The following is a 10,035-nucleotide window of genomic DNA, read 5'->3' as shown; positions in this document are numbered from 1 at the left end:
TTTATGAAAAGAGTGGGAAACTCTAACTGCAAAGGGTGTATGGGATGAGAACTGTTGTGTCCATCTTTCTAAACAATTTACCACAAATACTAGGCAATTCTACTTCTAATAATCTAGATTGAAGAGCACCTGGGGAAATCTGAGAGATCCTCTGATCCAGGTCTGAAATTCATGTAAGAGATATAGATATACGGAATTTGTGGTCTCCTATTTTCATTCCGCCCTAAGGGACAATCAGGATAGGAAGCATACTAGGATGGAACTAAGAGATTATGAAAATATGTCTGGTTCTGAATGGGTGATACACACCATTAGCTTTCTATGGTGTAATGTATTACATTTTGGGGTGTGTTCAAGGAAATAGGAGGCTTGATGTGTGGATATACACAGAGGGCACTTGAGGTTGGGAATGACTTCATCTGGGGTAAAATCAGGAGGAGATGTTCTCTGAATGAAAAGACCTGGATCCTGGGGCTATAATGTCTCTGAATTTAGAGGGACAGTCTGTGAGAAGTAGGGTATCTAAGCTCTGTAGGGCAAAGTAAAGGGGCCAGAGTTGCTTCAAGTAGGAGTCAGGGATCTATAAGGCAGCCGATAGTGGGAAATAAAGTTCACTGGGATGATGGGTGAGGGGATTAATTAGGGTTGGGAACATGGAAGAGAAGGAGATTGAACCAAACTAAAACTTCAGATGGAAGTTTTACTTCAAGGGTGGTAAGTGCATCCCATTCATCCTCATATCCCTAGCTGGACTTGGTGTTAAACACGTGGTAGATACTCTTAAGTGTATATTTAAATGAAATAATTTTAGACCCAAGCAGAAGTGAGAAAATTCCTAATAAAGTCAAGCAGTAGTGGATGCCAACAAAAAGGCCAGTAGTAGATGCTCAGAATTTGTGATTTTGAAAATCAACATGGGATTTGTCTCTGCCCACTTTGTGGGAAGGGGTTCTTAAAAGAGCCATGGTACTTTTGTGCTCTGGCCTCTGATTTGATGGGAAATACAATCCCTATATGCCTATAGTTGTAGGACATACTTTGACTTCTGATAACAAACAAATTCATGAAATAGTGGAGAATTTTAAAGAGGTTTTCCTAAATTGAACAGCTAAATTCCCAAATCTTGAAGATGGATGATCCTAATTGTGCTAAATTGTTGATTTCCAACTAGTTCAACATTTTAAAGTCTCTTTCATTATGGTAATATTAAAAAGGCTTTTTCTTAACATTAATTCCGTAGTTCTTTTCTGTCCTTGGTTTCAAGCATGAAATCAAATCTAACTTGTAAATTTCTTTTTTTTGTCACTGAGGTTTATCATTCTAGGCAAAGTAAAAATTTCCATGGGTTTTCGTCAGTAGCAATGCCAGCAACTGTTAGTTGTCTCTTAACTATAATTGTTAGTGTTTAAGATTTGTTGATCATATCCAAAATTTCTGTATGTTTGAGCTGAATTTGGACACATAGCCAAGAATGCAGCTCCTGAGTTTTTGAATAAAATATTTTTGGAGTTCCTCTATGCTATCTTACAAGGGCATATGTCCAAATAAGAGTGAAAAACTTTCTACTTTTGGTTATGATATAGACTAGGAAAAATATTTATTTATTCCCTTGATAACAACTAAAAACTCAGATACATTAAAATTATTCTTTTGTATGGGGCTAGGGAAGAAAGGTGAACACAGGAAGACTTGAAGAACCTAATTCTATGTAAAAAGAAAGAGATAGAGAAAGAAAGAATGAAAGTAAGCCAGCAGACAGCCTTTTGTGGGTAACAGAGAAGTGTGGCAGCTTCCATACGTGAGGCAGGTCCCCACGCCAGGTTTGGGCAGATGGAGTTGCAGACCTGGCGTAGATGTAGAAATCTTGTAGGATGAGGAGAAATTGGCCAAGCTTTAGATGACTGTGTGGGCTGGTGGGGTGGACTGAAATCTGGAAAAGCTCTAGAGACAAAAGCAAATTGCATGATCCAAAAATCCTCCCTTTCCCACTCTCCTTGAAGATTGTTGAGAAAACTACAGTGTGCAAGGAGCTGAAAAGCAGAGAGAAATCATATTGTTTCACGTATTCTTATAGGAGTGGGTTCCATGGTTCTACGAGAGTTAAATACGAGATCTGTGCATTTCACTGTATGTAAATGATAATTCAGTTAAAGAACCCAGAATCATGATAAGGAATTGAATGTTCCAGAGAAAAAGGAAACGGCATTGTAGCCCATGTTCTATAATGCTATGGATAAAATTTCTTCAAAATTAACCTGGGCTGGTAATTATTTCATTCAACAAAACCGTATTGAGTACCTGCTGTGTATGAGGCATGTCCTGGGAATTGGTGAACAGGGCAAAGATGAGCCTGGCTTGCATATGCTTTACATTTTATGCAAGGTAAAAGGATGTGTTTGTGTGCAGGAGGGAGAAGAAAACTATAAATAAATGATTTAACAGATACAATTATTTCAGATATATGCCATAAGGAAAACTGGCTGGGAGAAGGGATAAGAGGAGAAATAGATTAGATCAGGTGGTGAAGGATGCCCTCCAAGTAGGTGATATTTGAGCTGAAAATTGAAATCACTATTTCCATGTCACTTAATATGTGTTATAGTATTATCTGAAAGGTTACATAGTAAACTGTTGCAATATTATAATCCTGTAATCTTGAATATTTAGGTTGTTTTCTATTCATCATGATAAACAATTGTGCATCTTTGTACTTATCCCTAATTATTTTTAGGATAGATTTTTGGAATTGTTCCTTCTGATATACACTAATTGTCATTCCCAGTGTCAGTAACAATACAATAAACTACCTCAGTGTAACTTTTTCCTTTACAAAATCTACCTGGAAAAAATGATAGTCTTTCTATTGTTTTGTAGGCACATTCTGAACCAGGAAATGTGCTGTTTTCGTTTTTAGAAAATCAAATCCAAGGCAAAAGTTTTTTTTTTTTTTTTTGGAAAAAAAAGAAGAAAGGTTATGGTCCAGTGGAAAAATCGTGGCTCACAGGTTGACCCATTATGCTTCCTTCTTCCTGTTTGGCCGATGTGTTACTGGAATCATTACGCGGTTGTATTATGAGGGGAAAGAATGAGAGGGAGGTGATGGGTAATAAGATGAAGGGAATAGATAAAGACAGAATCTAGGAACAGGCCAGGGGAGATAGAATGAGCCTGATATGGGAGGCAGAATAGCTCCCAAAAGACATTCACATCCTAATTCCCTAATAGGTGTGGCAAAGGGGACTTTGCAGATGTGATTAAGTTATGGGACTTGACGTAGAGATTATCCTGGATTATCCAGTGGGTTTAAAATAGTCATGGGGGGGCGCCTGGGTGGCTCAGTCGGTTAAGCGGCCGACTTTGGCTCAGGTCATGATCTCGCGGTCCGTGAGTTCGAGCCCCGAGTCGGGCTCTGTGCTGACAGCTCAGAGCCTGGAGCCTGTTTCAGATTCTGTGTCTCCCTCTCTCTGACCCTCCCCTGTTCATGCTCTGTCTCTCCCTCTCTCAAAAATAAATAAAACGTTAAAAAAAATTAAAAAAAAAATACTCATAGGGACCTTTATATGAAAGAAGAAAGCAGGAGAATCAGAGTCAGAGAAGTGACAACAGAATTAGAGGTCAGAGTGGTGTAGTTGCAGGCAAGAAGGGGGGTAGCCCTAGAAACTGGAAGAGGCAAGGAAACCGAGTCTCCCTTGGGGCCTCCAAACAGAATGCAGCACCTCCAACCCTCTGGTTTTAGCCAGGGGGGATCCATTTTGAATTTCTTACCTCCAGAACTTTAAGGTAATAAATTATTTTAAGTCACAATTTTAAGATTGTGGTAATTAGTTACAGCAGCGCTAGGAAAGTTAGGCAGGTGCTGAATGTAAGGGTGGAGTTAGAAAAATGAGTTTGATGTTTGGGTGGAGAGATGCTGATGGAGAAAGGTATGATATGTGAGAACTGCAGGGAGGGGCACAGCAGAAAGAGAGTGACTCCAAGATGAGGTCATGGCCCCATGCTAGGTTTTCTCAGCACTTTGTAATTTTCCGTCCTAGCACAGATTCATATATATGTGCAATTATTCATTTGATCCTCATCTTTCCCTCTAGAACGCAGACTGTATGAGGGCACAAACTGCCTGTTTTGACCATCATAATCTCCTGAGCAGGGCTGTAATAACTAATAAGGAACAAATGAACATCATAAAGATTAACCTCCACGAGTGGATTGGGGGAGAGAGCCGCTGGGCAAATAGAAAATAGAAAATCCGATAAGGAGGGAGGCCTAACTTATAGTCAACTTCTTGTAGATGTAAACGGCATACTGACTGATGCAGATCTACAGGCATACTGATTGATTAAGAGCAGGTGGGAAGGGGCCCCTGGGTGGCTTAGTTGGTTAAATGTCTGACTTTGGCTTAGGTCATGATCTCATGGTTTGTGAGTTTGAGCCCTCCCCCTCCCCCCCCCTCCCTCCCCATCAGGCTCTGTGCTGACAGCTCGGAGCCTGGAACCTGCTGTGGATTCTGTCTCCTGCTCTCTCTGCCCCTCCCCCACTCACACTCTGTCTCTTTCAAAAATAAACATTAAAAGAAATTAAAAAGAGCAGGTGGGAAACTAGATTTCTTTGATTTAAATCCATGTAGCTATACATACTGTCCCTAGCATATTTAAGTATGTCCCTAGGGTATTTAAATGTGATACTTGTTAGATAAGCTGGGCTAAATAGAGCAAAAGACTCCATCTATGCATGTATTTATCCATGATCCATCTATCCATCCATCCATCCACCTGGTCCAGGTCAGTGGTTAGAAACACAAGTGGTGGAACCAGGGTTCAGTCTCAGCTCTGCCAGTTACTATATGACCTTGAGCAAGTTACTTAAAACTCGGTTTTTTGATCTGTAAAGTAGGGACACTAATAGGGTTATTGTGAGAATGAGATGTAAATCAATTAGACATAATTGCTGGTACATCGTCACTGATAATATTATCTATTATTATTCGTTGAATAAGATAAATTTTGCTTTAATGGAAAGAAGCAGAAACCAGGTCTGCCACTATTTAGCTGTGTGACTGTGGACAAACTTTGCATCTCTGGTCAGGAAAAAGAATCGTCCTAAACCAGTGATTCTCCGTCTTTAATGTGCGTATGAACTTCTTGTAAATCCTTTGAAAATGCTGACTGATTTCTTAGGTCTGGAGTGGAGGATGACATTCTGCATTCCAACAGGCTCTCAGGAAATGCTGACTCAGGTGGTTCACGGACCACACTTCCAGTAGGAAGGAACCACACAACCTGTAAGCCTCCTTCTAGTTTCAATATCTCTGCTGTTTCTATTACCAACCTTCTAGTTTCCCAAGCTATCTATATATCTTGCAATTCCCTTTAACTTTTTCTTCCTTCTCATTGCCTAGTCCAATCTTTTTTTTTTTTTCTTTTACTGATTCTGTTCATCTTTTAAAATGTCTCTTCTGTGTTCACTGAGCCTAAATTAGGATAGAATGATTTAGAAAATTGATGTAACTACGTGATTAATGTAGCCACTAAAATTGTTAAGAATATTAACATGGCAAAATTTATATAATTTAATATCATGAATATAAAAACATACATCATGTATGATTAAATCTATCCCCCCCCCCCCACCGTGCCCCCAGCATTCTACATACAGAGGAAAAAGGGCAGGAAGGAAATAACCCAAATGGGCTGAGTTTGGATGGTAGAAATACGGTTCTCTCTAGGTATGCATTATTTTTTTCTATAGTTCCTTTAATGAACATGTAGTATTTGGAAAATGAAAACATTGTTTTCAAAGAATTGCTGGACCAGAGTCCTTCCAATTCAAAGGTATTTCTGGAACCTTTAGGGACTACAACAATCCCTTTATAGCTTTTCTTTCTCCTCATTCTTTATCTTTGGGCTTCACTGACAGAAAAGGCTGCACCCTCCCCACTCTTCATTTCAGCTCCTCTGTGAGTGGAAATTGATCCCTCCTACTACCCCTACCCTCCACCCCAGGTTCTGCCTGAAGGACGAGATTAGCCTCTTTCCTAAACCATAACATGGTACAGAGCACCAGTCCCCACACTAGGGCATGAGCCAGGTCTCACTTCCAATGGCTACCAGGGCCCAGGGCCAGAGTGCAGACACCATCCAGAATCTCTTGCCCTGACTCCTTTGGCCTCTGCTCCACGTAAAAGGACAGGGGAGGACGTGGAAGGACAAAGCCACGTGTTGCCCATCTGTAGCCGATGTCAGAAGTGACTTGGGATGCAGTGCCACAGCTGTGAAGCAAGTCAAGCAGCCAGCCACGTCCACAGTCACTGAGTCTCCGAGGGGAAAAGAGCCATAGAGCCAGATGTTATTTCTAGAAAAAAAAATTGCTATGGAACTTGGCCCCTGAATGGTGCATCTGTCCAACTTATCTCCATTGGTCATAGATGATGAAAACTCTGCTAGGGAGCCTGGAAAAAAACAAGGAAGAAGCATAACTTGACTATGAAAAGAAAGTCATGAAATATGTTTTTGCCAAAGCACTTATTTTGGAGTTTCTCCTATTTCTTAGCTTGAATTCATATTGAAATGTCCTCTCTGGCAGAAAAAGTCTGTCAATCAGTCGCTGATACACATTCTGCTTGATTCTACCTTTTATGTCCCAAGGGGTATGAGGAGGAGGCTTGGTTATACCTTAGAGGAGAGAAGGAAACCACTTGCATTGCCCTTGATTCTAGACTTTCTGGAACAAACCTTCTATATTAAGCCACTGTGCTTTCCAGAACTGCTGGATCTGGTTGGATGGGTTGTTTACTGCCGAAGGATGCCTGATTGAGGAACAAGCAGAGGCTAGAATGTAGCCTGTGCTCCACACACTAGGCTGTGCCCTGCACAGATCTGTGTCCAACTAGGAGGGGTATATTTTTATAGATAACACAAAGATGCTGTGCACTTCCCAAGCACTGTATCCGCATATTTACCTCTGCGTGGACAGGATACTGTTTCCTAGTTAGCATAAAGCGTTACATGGGCATAGAGCCCAACCTGACGCCATCTCAGACCTTCAAACTGAGACCACCACCCTCTCAGTTGCTGAGCTAGCAACATCCACATCTCTATCCTGACTGCAAACCAGAGAGCTTATAGGACTCTGCCCAGGAATCTGAATTTGTTTCTCCATTCTGGTCAGGGAGATTTTGTGCCGAGATCAAGGCTCTCCACTTAAGAGAAAGATTCTTGTCTTATTTCCTGAGCCAAGTTGATATCTCAGAGACATGCTTGGTGTCTTGGTTCCTTTGGAGTTAAGGAGCTGTTTTGGTCTGGCCATTCATAGGCCAGGGATTTGAGCAGAGCTCTGCTCCCCAGCCTGCTTGCTGCTCCCAGTTTCCCCAGGGGTCCTTTCTGCTTAGATCTTAGAATATGACCTGTTCCAGAGTGAATCTCTTTATTGTTCCACTTGCCTGTATGGATGCTTCTGCCACATTGTGTTATGTTCCTATAGTTGACAGCTTGCCTAGACCACTTCATTCCTCTTTTGCCCTCAATCTTCTGGACATCGTATTCTGTTTCTTGGGCTGAACTTGTCCTTGAGGCCTGGCTCTCTCTATTGGGTGGGTCTGGTCGAATGTCTGTTCTTTCCTAAGCTACCTCATCCTGTTTCAGGATACTTAGCCACTCTGAGATGTGGTACTTAGCTCCCATGCAGGGCCAACAATATATGAGCAAATAATCACTTAAATGTTAAAATGAATACAACTTCCTACCAGGTGCGCCTGTCTAAAGTTCTACCAAAAGCATTTTCCTCTCCAGGAGGGACAGGGTGAGGGACGGTGACCAGTCAGTCACAAATACTTATGGCCATTAGTTAGTAATATCACTATCTTTCTTAACTATAGGAATCCAGGGTAGCAGGCAGGCACTGGAGGTCCAGGAGAGCAGAGCAGGAGAGACTGACACAGATAACAAGTCAGGGAGGCACTGAGGATAATTCTTCCCTTTTTTCTGCCCTTAGCCAGTTCCAGTCCTGAGCTAGCAGATTACATCACTTTAGACATTGATATAGTTTGGATGCTGAGAGAATGTTGGGCAAAAATACTGTCCTTTAGCGTCAGTAGGAGAAAGAAACAGAAACAGGATTTGGCTATTATTTGGAAGTGGGAGGAAAAGCTAAGGAATGAGCCATAACTGCACCACGCGGCAATAGATTCCAATGTAAAATAAGGACCAGAAGTGATTAGTGTCAGAAATGAGTTAGGAATAAAGGTCAGGGAAAGGGTGCAGGATCACAGGTAAGACAAAGACCTCTCATCGCTAACATTAAACTTTGAATGTAATGTACACAGATGCTCACGTGAACACTCACCTCTCTGAGACATGCTGGAGTACCTTACTTCCTCCATGTGAATAAGGGCAGTACAGGGTGATGGCAAGAGCCTAATATGTAATTGATAGGTCACTAAGTGGGAATTGAACTTCTTGTGACTTTCTTAAAGCATATGGTTGCTTCATCGAAATTAACCACTCCTGGGAGGTGGTGATCCAGATGGCTGGAACGTGGCTTTGGTGTCAGCCAGAATGAGGCTTTCTCTAGTCCTAGTTCAATCATTTGCTAGTTGTCTATGCTTGAGCACTTAACCTAAGCCTCACTTTCCTCATCTGTGAAGTGGGTACAATAATAGTACCTGTGTTAGAAGGTACTGTGAAGATTGCATGGGATCATATGTTATTAAAAAGCATGATAGCTCCATCTAGAATGTCCATCAGGGAGTGAGTGTTTATGAACACTACCTTTGTTTTGGAGGAATAGGAACTCCCTATTTCTCCACAAAACAATCTGCTATTCCTGTCAGCAGAGTTCTCAGATGTCTAAAGACGTCAGAGCACTTTTATTTTTGAATCTTCTGGTATATGAAGAGGTGAAATATAACAGTAGGTTTATAGTTTACATAACTGCATTTAACAAATCAATGCTGTTACACACACACACACACACACACACACACACACACCGCATTGTGCAACATGATTGTTTTATTCATATGATCCTTGTGGGTCTAGAAGTAACCCAAGTTTAAAGTTATGTGGGGAATGTCTTTCAGTTCTGTTTGGATCTTTCTTTCTTTTCTTTCTTTTCTTTTCTTTTATTTTCTTTCTTTCTTCTCTTTCTTCTCTTTTCCTTCTTCTTATTATTTTTTCACTATTTTATTTTATTATTATTATTTTTTAATATATAATTTATTGTCAAGTTGGCTAACATACAGTGCATACAGTGTGCTCTTGGTTTTGTGGGTAGGTTCCTATGATTCATCGCTTACATACAACACCCAGCGCTCATCCCAACAAGTGCCCTCCTCAATGCCCATCACCCATTTTCCCTCTCCCCAATCACCCACTCATCAATCGTCAGTTTGTTCTCTGTATTTTAGAGTCTTTTATAAGTTTGCTTCCTTTTCTGAAACTATTTTTTCCCCTTCTTTTCCCCCATGGACTTCTGTTAAGCTTCTCAAGTTCCACATAGGAGCAAAAACATATGATATCTGTCTTTCTCTGCCTGACTTATTTCACTTAGCATAATACCCTCCAGTTTCATCCACATTTTTGCAAATGGCATGATTTCATTCTTTCTCATTGCCAAGTAGTATTCCATTGTATATATAAACCACATCTTCTTTATCCATTCATCAGTTGATGGACATTTCAGCTCTTTCCATGACTTGGCTATTGTTGAAAGCACTGCTATAAACATTGGGGTACATGTGCCCTTATGAATCAGCACTCCTGTACCCTTTGGATAAATTCCTAGTAGTGCTATTGCTGGGTCATAGGGTAGTTCTATTTTTAATTCTTTGAGGAACCTCCACACTGTTTTCCAGAGTGGCTGCACCAATTTGCATTTGTTTGGGTCTTTCTATACCTGAATGTTTAACCTTACTGGAGGATAAGGTGAAAAGTCTAAATTTGGGGCTCAGGCTAATGGCCCTCCTAATCCCTTATGTGATAAGCCCCAATGAAAGAGAAATCTGAGCTATACAGACCACTGTTCTGTTTGTTTCTGCTGGTA

The sequence above is a fragment of the Lynx canadensis genome, chromosome B3 (assembly GCF_007474595.2).
Source record: "Lynx canadensis isolate LIC74 chromosome B3, mLynCan4.pri.v2, whole genome shotgun sequence".
In the NCBI taxonomy this organism is placed as follows: Eukaryota; Metazoa; Chordata; class Mammalia; order Carnivora; family Felidae; genus Lynx; species Lynx canadensis.
The sequence above is the reverse complement of the archived record's forward strand: the minus strand, read 5'-3'. Positions refer to the sequence as shown.